Here is a 20032-nt window from a genome sequence, read left to right on the forward strand (position 1 = left end):
CACTTCCGATATCCAAACATAGGCTTCCAATATATCAATCTTTATGTATCGACAATTTCGAGACTCCTCGTCATGTCCGTGATCACATCCGGGACTCCGAACTAACTTCGGTACATCAAAATGCATAAACTCATAATAACTGTCATCGTAATGTTAAGCGTGCGGACCCTACGGTTCGAGAACAATGTAGACATGACTGAGACACTTCTCCGGTCAATAACCAATAGCAGGACCTGGATGCCCATATTGGCTCCTACATATTCTACGAAGATCTTTATCGGTCAGACCGCATAACAACATACGTTGTTCCCTTTGTCATCGGTATGTTACTTGCCCGAGATTCGATCGTCGGTATCCAATACCTAGTTCAATCTCGTTACTGGCAAGTCTCTTTACTCGTTCCGTAATACATCATCCCGCAACTAACTCATTAGTTGCAATGCTTGCAAGGCTTATGTGATGTGCATTACCGAGAGGGCCCAGAGATACCTCTCCGACAATCGGAGTGACAAATCCTAATCTCGAAATACGCCAACCCAACATCTACCATTGGAGACACCTATAGAGCTCCTTTATAATCACCCAGTTACGTTGTGACGTTTGGTAGCACACAAAGTGTTCCTTCGGCAAACGGGAGTTGCATAATCTCATAGTCATAGGAACATGTATAAGTCATGAAGAAAGCAATAGCAACATACTAAACGATCGGGTGCTAAGCTAATGGAATGGGTCATGTCAATCAGATCATTCAACTAATGATGTGAGCTCGTTAATCAAATAACAACTCTTTGTTCATGGTTAGGAAAAATAACCATCTTTGATTAACGAGCTAGTCAAGTAGAGGCATACTAGCGACACTCTGTTTGTCTATGTATTCACACATGTATTATGTTCCGGTTAATACAATTCTAGCATGAATAATAAACATTTATCATGATATAAGGAAATAAATAATAACTTTATTATTGCCTCTAGGGCATACTTCCTTCACAATGGCACCCTGCACTTGCCTTGCCCTAATAACAATTCAGAGTGTAAATCGCAATGCCAGCTTAAGAAAAATAACATGGAGAGTAAGCATGAAACATAAAATTCGACTGCATATCCAATCATCCTTGCATTCATTTATAAATATCTTTTTATTCCACGCAATCACACTCTATTTTCTATCCATGGCAATTCTTTATCCATCCATATTACTAGTTGTTCTGCAGACTCTTTTTATTGAACATAAAACCAATGAACTAGCTAGAGAGCTAAGAGCCCAATCAAGAGAGCTTTTTCTTTACCAACATTGCATAGAGCTGACTTCCTTTCAGGTCAAAGCTTTAACATATAGAGATGGTGACCTGATCTTTGTAGCTAACCCCTCATCTTCAGATCAATCACAACCATACAGATATCGTCTCAGCTATGCATATGGAAGGCGAGATCTGTGAGTTGGAACGCGGCGTGTATACACCGAACCTCTTCCTCGCGGCCTACCACTGTGCCAGCATTGGTGCTCTTATCTTCTAAGAATTTCCAGGTTGTGTTGCAGGCCACCTGATTTGACATCACATCCCACAATCCATCACTTGCAAGGATCATGAAATCGTTATCCTCCGACCTCGCAGTTATGGTAATTTCCGGCTCCCATATCACTTCAGGCTTGAGGAGCGTGTGCCCTATGAGTATAGTTCATTATTTAATGAGGTGTAATACCTTAAGCATCAGTACAAAACATATATGAGAGAAAAATCAACTTGTTGTAGAAATGAATAACCTTTCGAAAAAAGTAAAATTAGTATTTATGTTCTTTTCTTTTGGGATTAATCAGGAAATCAACTCTCATATATCCATCAAAACCAACTAAGTACCGACTTATGGAAGATATTATCAGAAAACAACAATGTTCAAATAAAGGGAATCTGAACTATCAATTCAAGATCAATGTTAATGCAACAATACATAATAACAACCTTGCTAAAGGTAAGACTATTAATGGGTTCATATTCATGGTTTACCAAGTATGGTTGTTAAAGGCAAGATTGCTAAAAGATGCTCAATGCAGTATTATATCAGATCATAGGATGTAACTACAATAAATTCATGAATTCACTACATATTATCATGACTGGCCCCATCTGTATCCATTGGTACTATGGAAGCATGCTCCAAAAATTAGAAAACAATTGTGCCCATTGGTACATCTTGGTACCCTATGATGTGTACGTATTTAACATAATTGGACATTCTATAATTTTATTTTTATCAGTGGCCTACTGTGTTTCATTTGTTTGTTTAAAAAGTAGTATAAACCCCGCCTTCTACATCCCTTTCTTGGCACTAAAATGCAAGGCAATGTTTTGATTTGCTTTTTCCATTAGAAGGTCACACAAGGACGCGAAAAAGAAATATTCCTTTTTTATTATGTTTGTCTGGATGTTATTTTTGTCTTTATGTAAGAAGGCTATTTTTTTCTTGTACATTCATTTGGTTGTACTCCGATAACATTAATGTGTGACTCAAGCGGCTTAAAAATCCTCAAGAAGGATTCCCTTGGTGGAGTCCTCATTGTTGCGCAGAAGCTTATTTGTTGCAACGATGCTCTTCTCGGTGTGGGTGGTTGTCATCAACAATATTGTTAGTGTTTTTTTGTGTTGCAACCTCTGTCCTATAAAACTGCCTTTTCTTATCTAAATATAGGATTTTCTATTTTGAACAGAAAAACATGTGGGTATGAAGCAAACAACACTTAAAAAACTAATCATGTGACAAATGGTAGTTTTGTATATAGTAGCCATTTATTTAAATTTACATATAAGGCAACACGCACACGAAAAATGGAAAAGGACCCCATAGGTGGTGATCGTCTGTTGGGGGTTGCCTCCAGCCAACGATGTGTTCGCTAGGGGAGGACCCCTGCAGTGAACGAAACTCTTTCTGCTCATAGTTCGCTAATAAGGAGGTCCCTCTCGGTTGACCCAGGGGGCATGCACGGGAAAAAAGATAATCCCAATTGCCTCATTTTTGAGAGAAGTTTGCCATAAACAAAACTTACAAAAATCCTAATGCATAAAAAGCCATAGTAAACCATAAATTTACATTTGCCATGCTCTAAGTTATGTAAAAAATCATCCTATACTCTATAAAAGGCATCCAGTAATAAATCATGGAAAAAAAATTAGAACATGTATTGGTCACCTAGCAAATTAAAAGGAGAAATTGATTCTCACAAAAGCATGTTAAATTTTGAAAATTGTTGTTGTCATCGCATACCCTGATTTAACAAAAAAATCCATTTCATAACAATTACGATGGAAACCAGGATATTGCCAAGGAAAAATGTGAAAAACAAGATATATTGCCATGGTTTCAAATATATGTTTTTTGACAAGGAATATTCGAAACAAGTTTGCCACTTTATGTTCGATAATAATTTTCCACGCCATTCAATGTTTTTACCATGCTTTGTTGAATAAAATTTCCATGGTGTGAAATTTCTTGCCATGGTCCAAAATAATGTACAAAAAATAGGAATTTCAAATGGTTATGTTCAAAATAAATATGTCATGTAGTGTGAAATTAAAATTGCCATGATGAGTAAAACAAAACATTGCATGGTCCAGAAAATAGGTTTCCATACATAAACATTGTAATCTTGATTAGGTAATGGATTTTTTTTCTAAAACAACCATGTGACAAAGCAGAAACTTCTCCAAAATACCATAAAATTGCCATCGTACCTAAAATAAAACTAGCATGGTCAAATTATCAAACTTTCCATGGTATAACGAATAAAATTGACATTGTTTTCAAATTATAAATTTTTTATGCTTACTTCAATAAAACTACTATAGTCTAATTAATTAATTTGCCTTGTTCTAATAAAATAAAAGCCGTGGTATGAATAATAAAAATAGTCATGGTACCTAAAATAAAATTACCTTGGTACAATTGATAAATTTGCAATGGTCTGAATAATATAAAAGCCATGCTACCTATAATAAAAATTTCACATGACAATCTTTATGAATTTTGTTCTCTAACAAAACACACGGCAACTTTTGGGAAATTGTAAAAGGGTGCATGTCAAAGTTTTTGATTTCTTTCCTTAAAAGGATGGAAATTTTAGGAAATTTCTATGGGCACGTGGCAAAAGTTAGGGATTCTGCTTTGTAAAAACACAACATGGTTTTGAAATTTATAACTTGGGAGATGGAAAATTTAGGAGCTTTGATCTTTAACAAAGATGGCATATGTATCTAATGCATTGGGAAAATGGTAAAACTACGAGATTTGGTCTTTGAAAAAAGATGGAAAATTTAATTTTTTGCCGTGTCTTCAATATAAAAGGATGCCCCCATAATATTCATATTAAACTTGCAATCCTAAGAAACATTCTGCCATGATGAAATAACACTAAATGTTTTCAAAGTCATTTAAAAATTACCATATTCTAGAGATCACAATTCTCCCCTAAAATTTCCATGCAATTATTCCAGTAATTTTTACATAAAAAATACCCTGTCCTATAAATTACTTTTTCATAATTTTACCTTGTAACTATTAGAACATCTCTAAATTTTGCCATGATGTACATCATAAACTTTTTATAAATTTTCCATATGATCATTCCTAATTTTTCTCTTCTAAATTAGCCATGTTACAATTCATAAATTCTCCATTTCACTTTTACAAATTTCTCTATTTTTTGTTGTGATGTAGTAAACCAATTTGCAATTTTTTAGGGGGCAAATTTTATCGATAACTTGTCATGTGCCATAGAACAGAACCACAAAGCCAACAGCCTAAAAAATGACAGAAACGTGCCATGGCAACACTTAACACACTTGTGCAAACAACACAACAATCCTAGGGGAATCATCTTCCACAACACATACACATGATCAAATTACTATAGCTAACAAATAGTATATGAAGATTAACTTCAATGTAGCTGCATCCCTAGAGCACATCAAAGGGCACACAACACTATACTACAAGATCTCTTTGACACGAACTAATTGCACACTGATGTTTCAGGAGCGATGCGAAAGTGAAATTCATGCAACGAAACATGATGAGCAGTGGCCTGACCTATAGGGATGATGAAGACGGACCTGAGCTTAAAGCTGGAGGGGATCGCGCCTACCACCTATTCACCCAAGCAGCCCAGCATGTTCGTCGGTCAGGAATATCATGGTCGCGCGCTCCTCCGGCCGGAGCTCTTCCCCATGGTTGTGAATGGATGAGGAATAGAGATGAGTGGACACCGGTCACGTCCATTTCATCTATGAGCATTCCCATATAGACAACTCAAGAGCGAACAGTTTTTTCTGACATGGCAACTCAACGTGCATCAAGATTGGTGCACTCAATCTAGCGGCCCTAGAGTCGTTCTCTGGGAGGAGCCAGAAATCTGACATTCGCTACATATCATTTCTATAAAAAAAATGTCCTCTCTCTTCGATATATAGGCAATTGTAACGAGAACAACAAAACATGATGCTTAAAAACAAAATGACACACTAGCAGCTTTGGTCAAATTAATGGCGAAAAGCAACATATAGGCTAATCACAATCAACACAGACACTGACCAGTAGCAAACAAATTCAGGAAGGTGGCTTGTTTGCTACTAGTAAGTAGTAACACAACGCGCATGACAGATGTGTGCATGGATCGGAAGGGCAATCGAGTGAGAATGTACCTAGCGCGCACGTCTTGGCAAGGATCCCCTGCACGCACAGCTGCCCACCTTAGTTGAACACCACGCCGCTCGCCGCTGTGACATACGCCATCTCCTCCGGTTGGTCCAGCGGCATCCACGCATCAAGCTAAAATTTGTCCAGCCAACCAAAGGAGAGAAATACTCCTACATACACATGATGCACTATATCTCACCCTGTGATCCTGGGAGAGAGGGCCGTCGCGGGAGAGCACGGCGCGAGAGACGCCGCAGTTGGCCACGATGATGCGACCGCGTACCAAGAGCGCCACCATGGCCGTGGACCCACCTATGGTGCCCCGTGGCACCCCCGACGCCCCCAGCTCGTCCGCCCGTGCGAAGCTCCATGTCAGTGCGGCATTCCAGGTGTGATGCTCCGCCTCTTCGTCCTGCAGATGCTCCTTCGGGTAGGCTGCAGCCGCGCGGGCCAGCTTGTCCGCCAGGATTGCGTGCATATGGTCCCTGCACGGCACAGACACCTGCACCACAATGCTCAAACATGTATAGTCAAGGTGGAGTTGGCACGGGTAAGATAGGGGATCTGCGGTTGCCTTACCTCGGGGCCACCATGGCCGTCAAAGACGGCGAAGAAGTGCATGCACGAGCCGTCAACCCAAGTAAAGAAGGACAGGAGCAGCGACACCTTGTCCTCCATGATCGTCCGGTAGCTCCCCAACATCCCAACTGCCCCGTACGCCCCGCGCCACCGGGCGGCAAGTACCACGCCGGGACCCTCCCTTTGTTCGGCTAGCTGAGCGGAGCGGGGGCAGCATCGGCGTAGGCAGCGTTCCTGGGAGCCCAAGGCATGGTCGGCTCCCCCCTCATCGGCCGCGGGAAAGTTGTTGGCGCTGTTGCTGGCCATCACAACGGATTGGTCACACGAAACAGGAGCAGGTGAGCAGGGCGCGCGCGGGTGCCGAAGCAGTAGAGTATCCCCCTAACAAGCAACCTGCCTAGAGATAGAAAGGGAAGAAACTGAAGGAGGAAGACAGAAATGGACAACCGAAGCAGTGCAGAAGAGGAGGAGCAGGACCCGGTGGAGGAGGAAGCTCTCTCGCTTAGAAAAGGAGGGGGTTATTGAAGGAAATATGCCCTAGAGGCAATACTAAATTTATTATTTATATTTCCTTATATCATGATAAATGTTTATTATTCATGTTAGAATTGTATTAACCAGAAACTTAGTACATGTGTGAATACATAGACAAACAGAGTGTCACTAGTTTGCCTCTACTTGACTAGCTCATTGAATCAATGATGGTTATGTTTCCTAACCATAGGAATGAGTTATCATTTGATTAACGGGATCACATCATTAGAGAATGATGTGATTGACTTGACCCATCCCTTAGCTTAGCACGATGATCGTTTAGTTTGCTGCTGTTGCTTTCTCCATAACTATACATGTTTCTATGACTATGAGATCATGCAACTCCCGAATACCGGAGGAACACTTTGTGTGCTACCAAACATCACAACATAACTGGGTGATTATAAAGGTGCTCCACAGGTGTCTCCGATGGTGTTTGTTTAGTTGGCATGGATCTAGATTAGGATTTGTCACTCCGATTGTCGGAGAGGTATCTTTGGGCCCTCTCGGTAATATACATCACTATGAGCCTTGCAAGCAATGTAGCTAATGTGTTAGTTACGGGATGTAGCATTACGTAACAAGTAAAGAGACTTGCCTGTAACGAGATTGAATTAGGTATTGAGATACCAATGATCAAATCTCGGACAAGTAACATACGGATGACAAAGGGAACAATGTATATCGTTATGAGGCATAACGATAAAGATCTTCGTAGAATATGTAGGAACCAATATGAGCATCCAGGTTCCACTATTGGTTATTGATCGGAGACATGTCTCGGTCATGTTTACATAGTTCTCGAACCCGTAGGGTCCGCACGCTTCACGTTCGGTGACGATCGGTATTACGAGTATATGTGTTTTGATGTACCGAAGGTAGTTTGGAGTCCCGGATTTGATCACGGACATGACAAGGAGTCTAGAAATGGTCAAGACGTAAATATCGATATTTTGGAAGCCTATGTTTGAACATCGGAATGGTTCCGGGTGAAATCGGGAGTATACCGGAGCACCGGGAGGTTACCGGAACCCCCTGGGAGGTATATGGGCCTTAGTGGAAGAGAGGGAAAAGAAGCAAAGGAGGCCCCCCAAGCCCAATCCGAATTGGGAGGGGGCCCGGCCCCCACTTTCCTTCCTTCTTCCTCCTCCTTCCTTCTCTCCTAGAACCAACAAAGGAAGGGGGAATCCTACTCCTGGTGGGAGTAGGACTCCTTGGGGCGCGCCTAGAGAGGCCGCCCCCCTCCCCCTCCTCCACTCCTTTATATACGGGGGAGGGGGGCACCCCATGGACACACAAGTTGATCATTGATATTTAGCCGTGTGCGGTGCCCCCCTGCACCATAATCCACCTCGGTAATATCGTAGCGATGCTTAGGCGAAGCCCTGTTCTGGTAGGAACATCATCACCGTCATCACGCCGTCGTGCTGACGAAGCTCTCGCTCGAAGCTCTACCGGATCGTGAGTTCGCGGGACGTCACCGAGCCGAACGTGTGCAGATTACGGAGGTGCCGTATATTCGGTACTAGATCGGTCGATCGCGAAGGCGTACGACTACATCAACCGCGTTTTCATAATGCTTCCGCTTACGGTCTACGATGGTACGTAGATGATACTCTCCCCTCTTGTTGCTATGCATGACCATGATCTTGCGTGTGTGTAGGGAAAATTTTGAAATTACTGCGTTCCCAATAGTGGTATCAGAGCCAGGTTTATGCGTCGATGTTATATGCACGAGTAGAACACAAAGGAGTTGTGGGCGTGGGTATATACATATTGCTTGTCATCACTAGTTGATTCTTGATTCAGCGACATTGTTGGATGAAGCGGCCCAGACCGACATTACGCGTACGCTTACGCGAGACTGATTCTACCGACGTGCTTCGCACACAGGTGGCTAGTGAGTGTCTGTTTCTCCAGCTTTAGTTGAATCGGATTCAATGAATAGGGTTCTTTCTGAAGATTAAAAAGCAATCACTATACCGCGTTGTGGTTTTTGATGCGTAGGTAAGAACGGTTCTTGCTCAGCCCGTAGCAGCCACGTAAAACTTGCAACAACAAAGTAGAGGACGTCTAACTTGTTTTTGCAGGGCATGTTGTCATGTGATATGGTCAAGACATGATGCTAAATTTTATTGTATGGTATGATCATGTTTTTTAACACAGTTACCGGCAACTAGCAGGAGCCATATGGTTGTCGCTGTATTGTATGAAATGCAATCGCCATGTAATTGCTTTACTTTATCACTAAGCGGTAGCGATAGTCGTAGAAGCAATAGTTGGCAAGACGACAACGATGCTTCGATGGAGATCAAGGTGTCAAGCCGGTGACGATGGTGATCATGACGGTGCTTTGGAGATGGAGATCAAAGGCACAAGATGATGATGGCCATATCATATCACTTATATTGATTGCATGTGATGTTTATCCTTTATGCATCTTATTTTGTTTAGTTCGGCGGTAGCATTATAAGATGATCTCTCACTAAATTTCAAGGTATAAGTGTTCTCCCTGAGTATGCACCGTTGCTACAGTTCGTCGTGATGAGACACCACGTGATGATCGGGTGTGATAAGCTCTACGTTCACATACAATGGGTGCAAGCCAGTTTTGCACAGGCGGAATACTCCCGTTAAACTTGACGAGCCTAGCATATGAAGATATGGCCTTGGAACACTGGAAACCGAAAGGTCGAGCGTGAATCAAATAGTAGATATGATCAACATAGTGATGTTCACCATTGAAAACAACTCCATCTCACGTGATGATCGGACATGGTTTAGTTGATATGGATCATGTGATCACTTAGATGATTAGAGAGATGTCTATCTAAGTGGGAGTTCTTAAGTAATTTGATTAATTGAACTTTAATTTATCATATTACTTAATATCAGGACTAAGTTCATGACAAAGGGAACAAGTAAAGAGACTTGCCTGTAACGAGATTGAATTAGGTATTGAGATACCAATGATCAAATCTCGGACAAGTAACATACGGATGACAAAGGGAACAATGTATATCGTTATGAGGCATAACGATAAAGATCTTCGTAGAATATGTAGGAACCAATATGAGCATCCAGGTTCCACTATTGGTTATTGATCGGAGACATGTCTCGGTCATGTTTACATAGTTCTCGAACCCGTAGGGTCCGCACGCTTCACGTTCGGTGACGATCGGTATTACGAGTATATGTGTTTTGATGTACCGAAGGTAGTTTGGAGTCCCGGATTTGATCACGGACATGACAAGGAGTCTAGAAATGGTCAAGACGTAAATATCGATATTTTGGAAGCCTATGTTTGAACATCGGAATGGTTCCGGGTGAAATCGGGAGTATACCGGAGCACCGGGAGGTTACCGGAACCCCCTGGGAGGTATATGGGCCTTAGTGGAAGAGAGGGAAAAGAAGCAAAGGAGGCCCCCCAAGCCCAATCCGAATTGGGAGGGGGCCCGGCCCCCACTTTCCTTCCTTCCTCCTCCTTCCTTCTCTCCTAGAACCAACAAAGGAAGGGGGAATCCTACTCCTGGTGGGAGTAGGACTCCTTGGGGCGCGCCTAGAGAGGCCGCCCCCTCCCCCTCCTCCACTCCTTTATATACGGGGGAGGGGGGCACCCCATGGACACACAAGTTGATCATTGATATTTAGCCGTGTGCGGTGCCCCCCTGCACCATAATCCACCTCGGTAATATCGTAGCGATGCTTAGGCGAAGCCCTGTTCTGGTAGGAACATCATCACCGTCATCACGCCGTCGTGCTGACGAAGCTCTCGCTCGAAGCTCTACCGGATCGTGAGTTCGCGGGACGTCACCGAGCCGAACGTGTGCAGATTACGGAGGTGCCGTATATTCGGTACTAGATCGGTCGATCGCGAAGGCGTACGACTACATCAACCGCGTTTTCATAACGCTTCCGCTTACGGTCTACGATGGTACGTAGATGATACTCTCCCCTCTTGTTGCTATGCATGACCATGATCTTGCGTGTGTGTAGGGAAAATTTTGAAATTACTGCGTTCCCAATAGTGGTATCAGAGCCAGGTTTATGCGTCGATGTTATATGCACGAGTAGAACACAAAGGAGTTGTGGGCGTGGGTATATACATATTGCTTGTCATCACTAGTTGATTCTTGATTCAGCGACATTGTTGGATGAAGCGGCCCAGACCGACATTACGCGTACGCTTACGCGAGACTGATTCTACCGACGTGCTTCGCACACAGGTGGCTAGTGAGTGTCTGTTTCTCCAGCTTTAGTTGAATCGGATTCAATGAATAGGGTTCTTTCTGAAGATTAAAAAGCAATCACTATACCGCGTTGTGGTTTTTGATGCGTAGGTAAGAACGGTTCTTGCTCAGCCCGTAGCAGCCACGTAAAACTTGCAACAACAAAGTAGAGGACGTCTAACTTGTTTTTGCAGGGCATGTTGTCATGTGATATGGTCAAGACATGATGCTAAATTTTATTGTATGGTATGATCATGTTTTTTAACACAGTTACCGGCAACTAGCAGGAGCCATATGGTTGTCGCTGTATTGTATGAAATGCAATCGCCATGTAATTGCTTTACTTTATCACTAAGCGGTAGCGATAGTCGTAGAAGCAATAGTTGGCAAGACGACAACGATGCTTCGATGGAGATCAAGGTGTCAAGCCGGTGACGATGGTGATCATGACGGTGCTTTGGAGATGGAGATCAAAGGCACAAGATGATGATGGCCATATCATATCACTTATATTGATTGCATGTGATGTTTATCCTTTATGCATCTTATTTTGTTTAGTTCGGCGGTAGCATTATAAGATGATCTCTCACTAAATTTCAAGGTATAAGTGTTCTCCCTGAGTATGCACCGTTGCTACAGTTCGTCGTGATGAGACACCACATGATGATTGGGTGTGATAAGCTCTACGTTCACATACAATGGGTGCAAGCCAGTTTTGCACAGGCGGAATACTCCCGTTAAACTTGACGAGCCTAGCATATGAAGATATGGCCTTGGAACACTGGAAACCGAAAGGTCGAGCGTGAATCAAATAGTAGATATGATCAACATAGTGATGTTCACCATTGAAAACAACTCCATCTCACGTGATGATCGGACATGGTTTAGTTGATATGGATCATGTGATCACTTAGATGATTAGAGAGATGTCTATCTAAGTGGGAGTTCTTAAGTAATTTGATTAATTGAACTTTAATTTATCATATTACTTAATATCAGGACTAAGTTCATGATAAATTAAAGTTCAATTAATCATATTACTTAAGAACTCCCACTTAGACAGACATCCCTCTAATCATCTAAGTGATCACATGATCCACATCAACTAAACCATGTCCGATCATCACATGAGATGGAGTAGTTTTCAATAGTGAACATCACTATGTTGATCATATCTACATTATGATTCACGCTCGACCTTTCGGTCTCAGTGTGTCGAGGCCATATCTGCATATGCTAGGCTCGTTAAGTTTAACCTAAGTATTCTGCGTGTGCAAAACTGGCTTGCACCCATTATATGTGAACGTAGAGCTTATCACACCCGATCATCACGTGGGGTCTCGGCACGACGAACTATAGCAAAGGTGCATACTGAGGGAGAACACTTATACCTTGAAATTTAGCGAGAGATCATCTTATAATGCTACCATTGAACTGAGCAAAATAAGATGCATAAAGGATAAACATCACATGCAATCAATATAAGTGATATGATATGGCCATCATCATCTTGTGCCTGTGATCTCCATCTCCAAAGCACCGTCATGATCACCATCGTCACTTGCTTGACACCTTGATCTCCATCGAAGCATCGTGGTCGTCTCGCCAACTATTGCCTTCACGACTATCGCTACCGCTTAGTGATAAAGTAAAGGAATTACATGGCGATTGTATTTCATACAATAAAGTGACAACCATATGGCTCCGGCCAGTTGCCGATAAGTGTGTTACAAAACATGATCATCTCATACAATAAAATTTAGCATCATGTCTTGACCATATCACATCACAACATGCCCTGCAAAAACAAGTTAGACGTTCTCTACTTTGTTGTTGCAAATTTTACGTGGCTGCTACTGGCTGAACAAGAACCGTTCTGACCTACGCATAAAAAAACCACAACGCGGTATAGTGATTGCTTTTTGATCTTCATAAAGAACCATGTTCATTGAATCCGATTCAACTAAAGCTAGAGAAACAGACACCCACTAGCCACCTGTGTGCGAAGCACGTCGGTAGAACTAGTCTCGCGTAAGCGTATGTGTAATGTCGTTCTGGGCCGGTTCATCCAACAATGCCGCTGAATCAAGAATCAACTAGTGACGGCAAGCAATAAGTATATACCTACGCCCACAACTCCTTTGTGTTCTACTCGTGCATATGACATCTACCCATAAACCTAGCTCGGATGCCACTGTTGGGGAACGCAGTAATTTCAAAAAAATTCCTACGCACACGCAAGATCATGGTGATGCATAGCAACGAGAGGGAAGAGTATCATCCACGTACCCTCGTAGACCGAAAGCGGAAGCGTTATGACAACGCGGTCGATGTAGTCGTACGTCTTCACGATCGACCGATCCTAGTACCGAAAGTACGTCACCTCCGCGATCTGCACACGTTCAGCTCGGTGATGTCCCACGAACTCACGATCCAGTGGAGCTTCGAGGGAGAGTTCCGTCAGCACGACGGCGTGATGACAGTGATGATGATGCTACCGATGCATGGCTTCGCCTAAGCACCGCTACGATATGACCGAGGTGGATTATGGTGGAGGGGGCATCGCACACGGCTAAAAGATCAACTGATCAACTTGTGTATTCATGGGGTGCCCCCTCCCACGTATATAAAGGAGTGGAGGAGGGGGAGGGCCGGCTATGGCGCGCCCTGGGGAGTCCTACTCCCACCGGGAGTAGGATTCCCCCCTTCCATGTAGTAGGAGTAGGAGAGGAGGAAAGGGAAAAGAGAAGAGAAGGAAGGAGGGGGCGCCGCCCCTCCCCCTAGTCCAATTTGGACTAGGCCTTGGGGGCGCGCAGGCTCCCCTCTCTCTTTCCCCTAAAGCCCGATAAAGGCCCATATACTCCCCGGCGAATTCCCGTAACTCTCCGGTACTCCGAAAAATACCCGAATCACTCGGGACCTTTCCGATGTCCGAATATAGTCATCCAATATATCGATCTTTACGTCTTGACCATTTCGAGACTCCTTGTCATGTCCCCGGTCTCATCTGGGACTCCGAACTACCTTCGGAACATCAAAACACATAAACTCATAATACCGATCGTCACCGAACGTTAAGCGTGCGGACCCTACGGGTTCGAGAACTATGTAGACATGACCGAGACTCGTCTCCTGTCACTAACGAATAGCGTAACCTGGATGCTCATATTGGTTCCTACATATTATACGAAGATCTTTATCGGTCAAACCGCATAACAACATACGTTGTTCCCTTTGTCATCGGTATGTTACTTGCCCGAGATTCGATCGTCGGTATCTCAATACCTAGTTCAATCTTGTTACCGGCAAGTCTCTTTACTCGTTTCGTAATCCATCATCCCGTAGCTAACTCATTGGTTGCATTGCTTGCAAGACTTATAGTGATGTGCATTACCGAGAGGGCCCAGAGATACCTCTTCGACAATCGGAGTGACAAATCCTAATCCCGATCTATGCCAACTCAACAAGTACCATCGGAGACACCTGTAGAGCACCTTTATAATCACACATTTACGCTGTGACATTTGGTAGCACACAAAGTGTTCCTCCGGTATTCGGGAGTTGCATGATCTCATAGTCATACGAACATGTATAGGTTATGAAGAAAGCAATAGCAATATACTAAACGATCGACTGCTAAGCTAACGGAATGGGTCAAGTCAATCATATCATTCTCTAATGATGTGATCGCATTAATCAAATGATAACTCATGTCTATGGCTAGGAAACTTAACCATCTTTGATTCAACGAGCTAGTCAAGTAGAGGCATACTAGTGACACTCTGTTTGTCTATGTATTCACAGATGTACTAAGTTTCCAGTTAACACAATTATAGCATGAATAATAAACATTTAACATAAGGAAATAAATATAATATATTATTGCCTCTAGGGAATATTTCCTTCACATTTGAAAAGTTCAAAGAAATTCAGAGTGAAGTGGAAAATCATCGTAACAAGAAAATCAAGTTTCTATGATCTGATCTTGGAGGTGAGTTTTGAGTTATGAGTTTGGGCTTCATTTGAAACAAGGCGGAATAGTTTCACAACTCACGCCACCTGGAACACCACAACGTAATGGTGTGTCTGAACGTCGTAACCACACTTTATTAGATATGGTGCGATCTATGATGTCTCTCACTCATTTAACGCTATCGTTTTGGGGTTATGCTTTAGAGACGGCTGCATTCATGTTAAATAGGGCACCATCTAAATCCATCGATACGACACCTTATGAACTATGGTTTGGCAATAAACCCATGTTGTGGTTTCTTAAAGTTTGGGGCTGCGATGCTTATGTGAAAAGCTTCAACCTGATAAGCTTGAACACAAGTCGGAGAAATGTGTCTTCATAGGATACCCAAAGGAGACTATTGGGTACACCTTCTATCACAGATCCGAAGGTAAGATATTCGTTGCTAAGAATGGATCCTTTCTAGAGAAGGAGTTTCTCTTAAAAGAAGTGAGTGGGAGGAAAGTAGAACTTGATGAGGCAATTGTACCTTCTCCCTTATTGGAAAGCAGTTAATCACTGCAATCAGTTCCAGTGATTCCTACACCAGTAAGTGAGGAAGCTAATGATGATGATCATGAAACTTCTGATCAAGTTACTACCGAACCTCGTAGGTCAACCAGAGTAAGTTCCGCACCAGAGTGGTACGCTAATCCTGTTCTGGAAGTCATGTTAGTTGACCATGACGAACCTACGAACTATGAGGAAGTGATGATGAGCCCAGATTCCGCAAAATGGCTTGAGGCCATGAAATCTGAGATGGGATCCATGTATGAGAACAAAGTATGGACTTTGGTTGACTTGCCCGATGATCGGCAGGCTGATACGTCTCCAACGTACCTAAATTTTTTGATTGTGCCATAGTATTATATTATCTGTTTTAGATGTTTAATGGGCATTATTATGCACTTTTATATTATTTTTGGGACTAACATACTAACCCAAGGCCCAGTGCGAATTGCTATTTTTTTGCCTATTTCAGTGTTTCGCAGAAAAGGAATATCAAACAGAATCCAAAAGGAATGTAACCTTCGGGAGAGTTAGTTTTGGAACAAACGTGTGATCCAGGGGACTTGGAGTACACGTCAAGAAAGAAACAAGGTGGCCACGAGGCAGGGAGGCGCGCCCCACCCTCGTGGGCCCCTCATAGCTCCACCGACCAACTTCTTCCTCCTATATATATCCATATACCCCGAAAACATCTAGGAGCACCATGAAACCCTATTTCCACCGCCACAACCTTTTGTTCCAGAGAGATCTCATCTTGGGGCCTTTTTCGGAGATCCGCCGGAGGGGGAATCGATCACGGAGGGCTTCTACATCAACACCATAGCCTCTCCGATGATGTGTGAGTAGTTTACCATAGACCTTCGGGTCCATAGTTATCAGCTATATGGCTTCTTCTCTCTCTTTGGATCTCAATACAACGTTCTCCTCGACCTTCTTGGAGATCTATTCGATGTGATTCTTTTTGCGGTGTGTTTGTCGAGATCCGATGAATTGTGGGTTTATGATCAAGTTTATCTATGAACAATATTTGATTCTTCTCTGAAATCTTTTTATGATGATTCGTTATCTTTGCAAGTCTCTTCGAATTATCAGTTTGGTTTGGCCTACTAGATTGATCTTTCTTGCAATGGGAGAAGTGCTTACCTTTGGGTTCAATCTTGCGGTGTCCTTTCCCAGTGACAGCAGAGGCAGCAAGACACGTATTGTATTGTTGCCATCGAGGATAAAAAGATGGGTTTTATATCATATTGCTTGAGTTTATCCCTCTACATCATGTCATCTTGCCTAATGTGTCACTCTGTTCTTATGAACTTAATACTCTAGATGCAAGCTTGATAGAGGTCAATGTGTGGAGTAATAGTAGTAGATACAGAATCGTTTTGGTCTACTTGTCGCAGACGTGATGCCTATATACATGATCATTCCTAGATATTCTCATAATTATGCACTTTTCTATCAATTGCTCGACAGTAAATTGTTCACCCACCGTAATACTTATGCTATCTTGAGAGAAGCCACTAGTGAAACCTATGGCCCCCGGGTCTATCTTTTATCATATAAGTTTCCAATCTATTTTATTTTGCAATCTTTACTTTCTTATCTATATCATAAAAATACCAAAAATATTTATCTTATTATCTCTATCAGATCTCACTCTCATAAGTGACCGTGAAGGGATTGACAACCCCTTTATCGCGTTGGTTGCGAGGTTCTTATTTGTTTGTGTAGGTACGAGGGACTTGCGTGTAGTCTCCTACTGGATTGATACCTTGGTTCTCAAAAGCTAAGGGAAATACTTATGCTACTTTGCTGCATCACCCTTTCCTCTTCAAGGGAAAACCAATGCAGTGCTGAAGAGGTAGCAAGAAGGATTTCTGGCGCCGTTGCCGGTGAGATCTACGCACAAGTCAAGACATACCAAGTACCCATCACAAACTCTTATCCCTCGCATTACATTATTTTCCATTTGCCTCTCGCTTTCCTCTCCCCCACTTCACCCTTGTCGTTTTATTCGCCCTCTTTTCCGCTCGCCTCTTTTTCGTTCACCTCTTTTTACTTGCCTTTTGTTTGCTTGTGTGTTGGATTTTTTCTCACGATGGCTCAAGATAATACTAAATTGTGTGATTTTTCCAATTCCAACCATATTGATTTTGTTAGCACTCCGATTGCTCCTCTTACCGATGCTGAATCTTGTGAAACTAATAATGCTTTGCTGAATCTTGTCATGAAAGATCCGTTTTCCGGCCTTCCTAGTGAAGATGCCGCTACCCATCTAAACAAATTTATTGATTTTTGTGATATCCAAAAGAAGAAATATGTGGATAATGATATTGTTAAATTGAAGCTATTTCCGTTTTCACTTAGAGGTCGTGCTAAAACTTGGTTTTCATCTTTGCCTAAAAATAGTATTGATTCTTGGAACAAGTGCAAAGATGCTTTTATCTCTAAGTATTTTCCTCCCGCTAAGATCATCTCCCTTAGAAACGATATTATGAATTTTAAGCAACTTGATCATGAGCATGTTGCACAATCTTGGGAGAGGATGAAATTAACGATTCGTAATAGCCCTACACATGGTTTGGATTTGTGGATGATCATACAAAAATTTTATGCTGGATTGAAGTTTTCTTCTAGAAATCTTTTAGATTCGGTCGTGGGAGGCACTTTTATGGAAATCACTTTAGGAGAAGCCACCAAACTCCTAGATAATATTATGGTTAATTATTCTCAATGGCACACCGAAAGATCTACTAGTAAAAAGGTTCATGCTATAAAAGAAATTAATGTTTTCAGTGGAAAGATGGACGGACTTATGAAATTGTTTTCTAATAAAAGTGTTTCTTTTGATCCTAATGATATGCCTTTCTCTACTTTGATTGAGAATAATAATGACTCTATGGATGTGAATTTTGTTTGTAGGAACAATTTTGGTAACAACGCGTATAGAGGAAACTTTAATCCTAGGTTGTTTCCTAGTAATTCCTCTAATAATTATGGTAATTCCTACAAATATTCTTATGGAAATTATAATAAAATGCCCTCTGATTTTGAATCTAGTATTAAAGAATTTATTAGTTCGCAAAAGAGTTTCAATGCTTTGATTGAAGAAAAATTGTCTAAGATTGATGAATTTGCTAGGAACGTGGATAGAATTTCTCTTGATGTTGATTCTTTGAAACTTAGATCTATTCCACCTAAGCATGGTAACAATGAGTGCAAAGAAAGAACCACTAGGATGCGTGCTAAAAAAGGTTGCTTCTATAAAAGAATGTTCTTCTAGTATTGATGATAATAAGGATGAAGATCTAAAAGTGATTGATGTGTATCCTATTAAATCTTTGTTTTGCAATATGAATCTTGATAATGATGGGACTGGAGATGAGTCAACTTTAGTTAAAGGGTGTCCCAGTGATTCGGAGTTTTTAGATCTTGATGCAAAAATTGGTAAAAGTGGGATTGGAGAGGTCAAAACTTTACATAGCAATGAACCCACTATTTTGGATTTCAAGGAATTTTAATTGTGATAATTTCTCTTTGATAGATTGTATTTCCTTATTGCAATTCGTGCTAAATTCTCTGCATGCTTATAGTCAAAATAAAGATTTTACCAAACATATCGTTGATGCTTTAATGCAATCTTATGAAGAAAAGCATGAATTAGAAGTTTCTATCCCTAGAAAACTTCATGGTGAGTGGGAACCTACTATTAAAATTAAAATTAAAGATCATGAATTCTATGCTTTATGTGATTTGGGTGCTAGCGTTTCCACGATTCCAAAAACTTTGTGTAATGTGTTAGGTTTCCGTGAATTTGATGAGTGTTTTTTAATTTGCATCCTGCGGATTCCACTATTAAGAAACCTATGGGAAGGATTAATGATGTTCTTATTGTTGCAAATAGGAATTATGTGCCCATAGATTTCATTGTTCTTGATATTGATTGCAATCCTACATGTCCCATTATTCTTGGTAGACCTTTCCTTAGAACGATTGGTGCAATTATTGATATGAAAGAAGGGAATATTATATTCCAATTTCCGTTAAGGAAAGGCATGGAACACTTTCCTAGAAATAAAATTAAATTACCTTATGAATCTATTATGAGAGCCACTTATGGATTGCATACCAAAGATGATAATGCCTAGATCTATTCTTGTTTTTATGTCTAGCTAGGGGCGTTAAACGATAGCGCTTATTGGGAGGCAACCCAATTTTATTTTTGTTTATTGCTTTTTGGTTCTGTTTATTAATAAATAATTCATCTAGCCTGTGTTTAGATGTGGTTTTATGCTTTTAATTAGTGTTTATGCCAAGTAGAACCTTTGGGAAGACTTGGGGGAAGTTTTTGCGATCTTGCTGTAAAAAACAGAAACTTTAGCGCTCACGAGATTTGCTGCCATGTTTTACTGGAGAGTGCGATTAGGTTGATTATTTTTGCACATGATTAATTGTCAAATTCTTCACGTCCACAAATTTATTT

At 41.5% G+C, this 20032-nt stretch overlaps 1 pseudogene; it reads right to left on the reverse strand.

Annotated features, from left to right (window-relative positions):
• Positions 1–1407: 1407 nt before the first annotated feature.
• On the reverse strand, positions 1408–6366 carry LOC125518183 (putative protein phosphatase 2C 37; annotated as a pseudogene).
• Between the last annotated feature and the right edge of the window lie 13666 nt (positions 6367–20032).

This window comes from Triticum urartu, chromosome 7A (assembly GCF_056163025.1).
Source record: "Triticum urartu cultivar PI428250 chromosome 7A, HENAU_Tu73, whole genome shotgun sequence".
Classification (NCBI taxonomy): domain Eukaryota; kingdom Viridiplantae; phylum Streptophyta; class Magnoliopsida; order Poales; family Poaceae; genus Triticum; species Triticum urartu.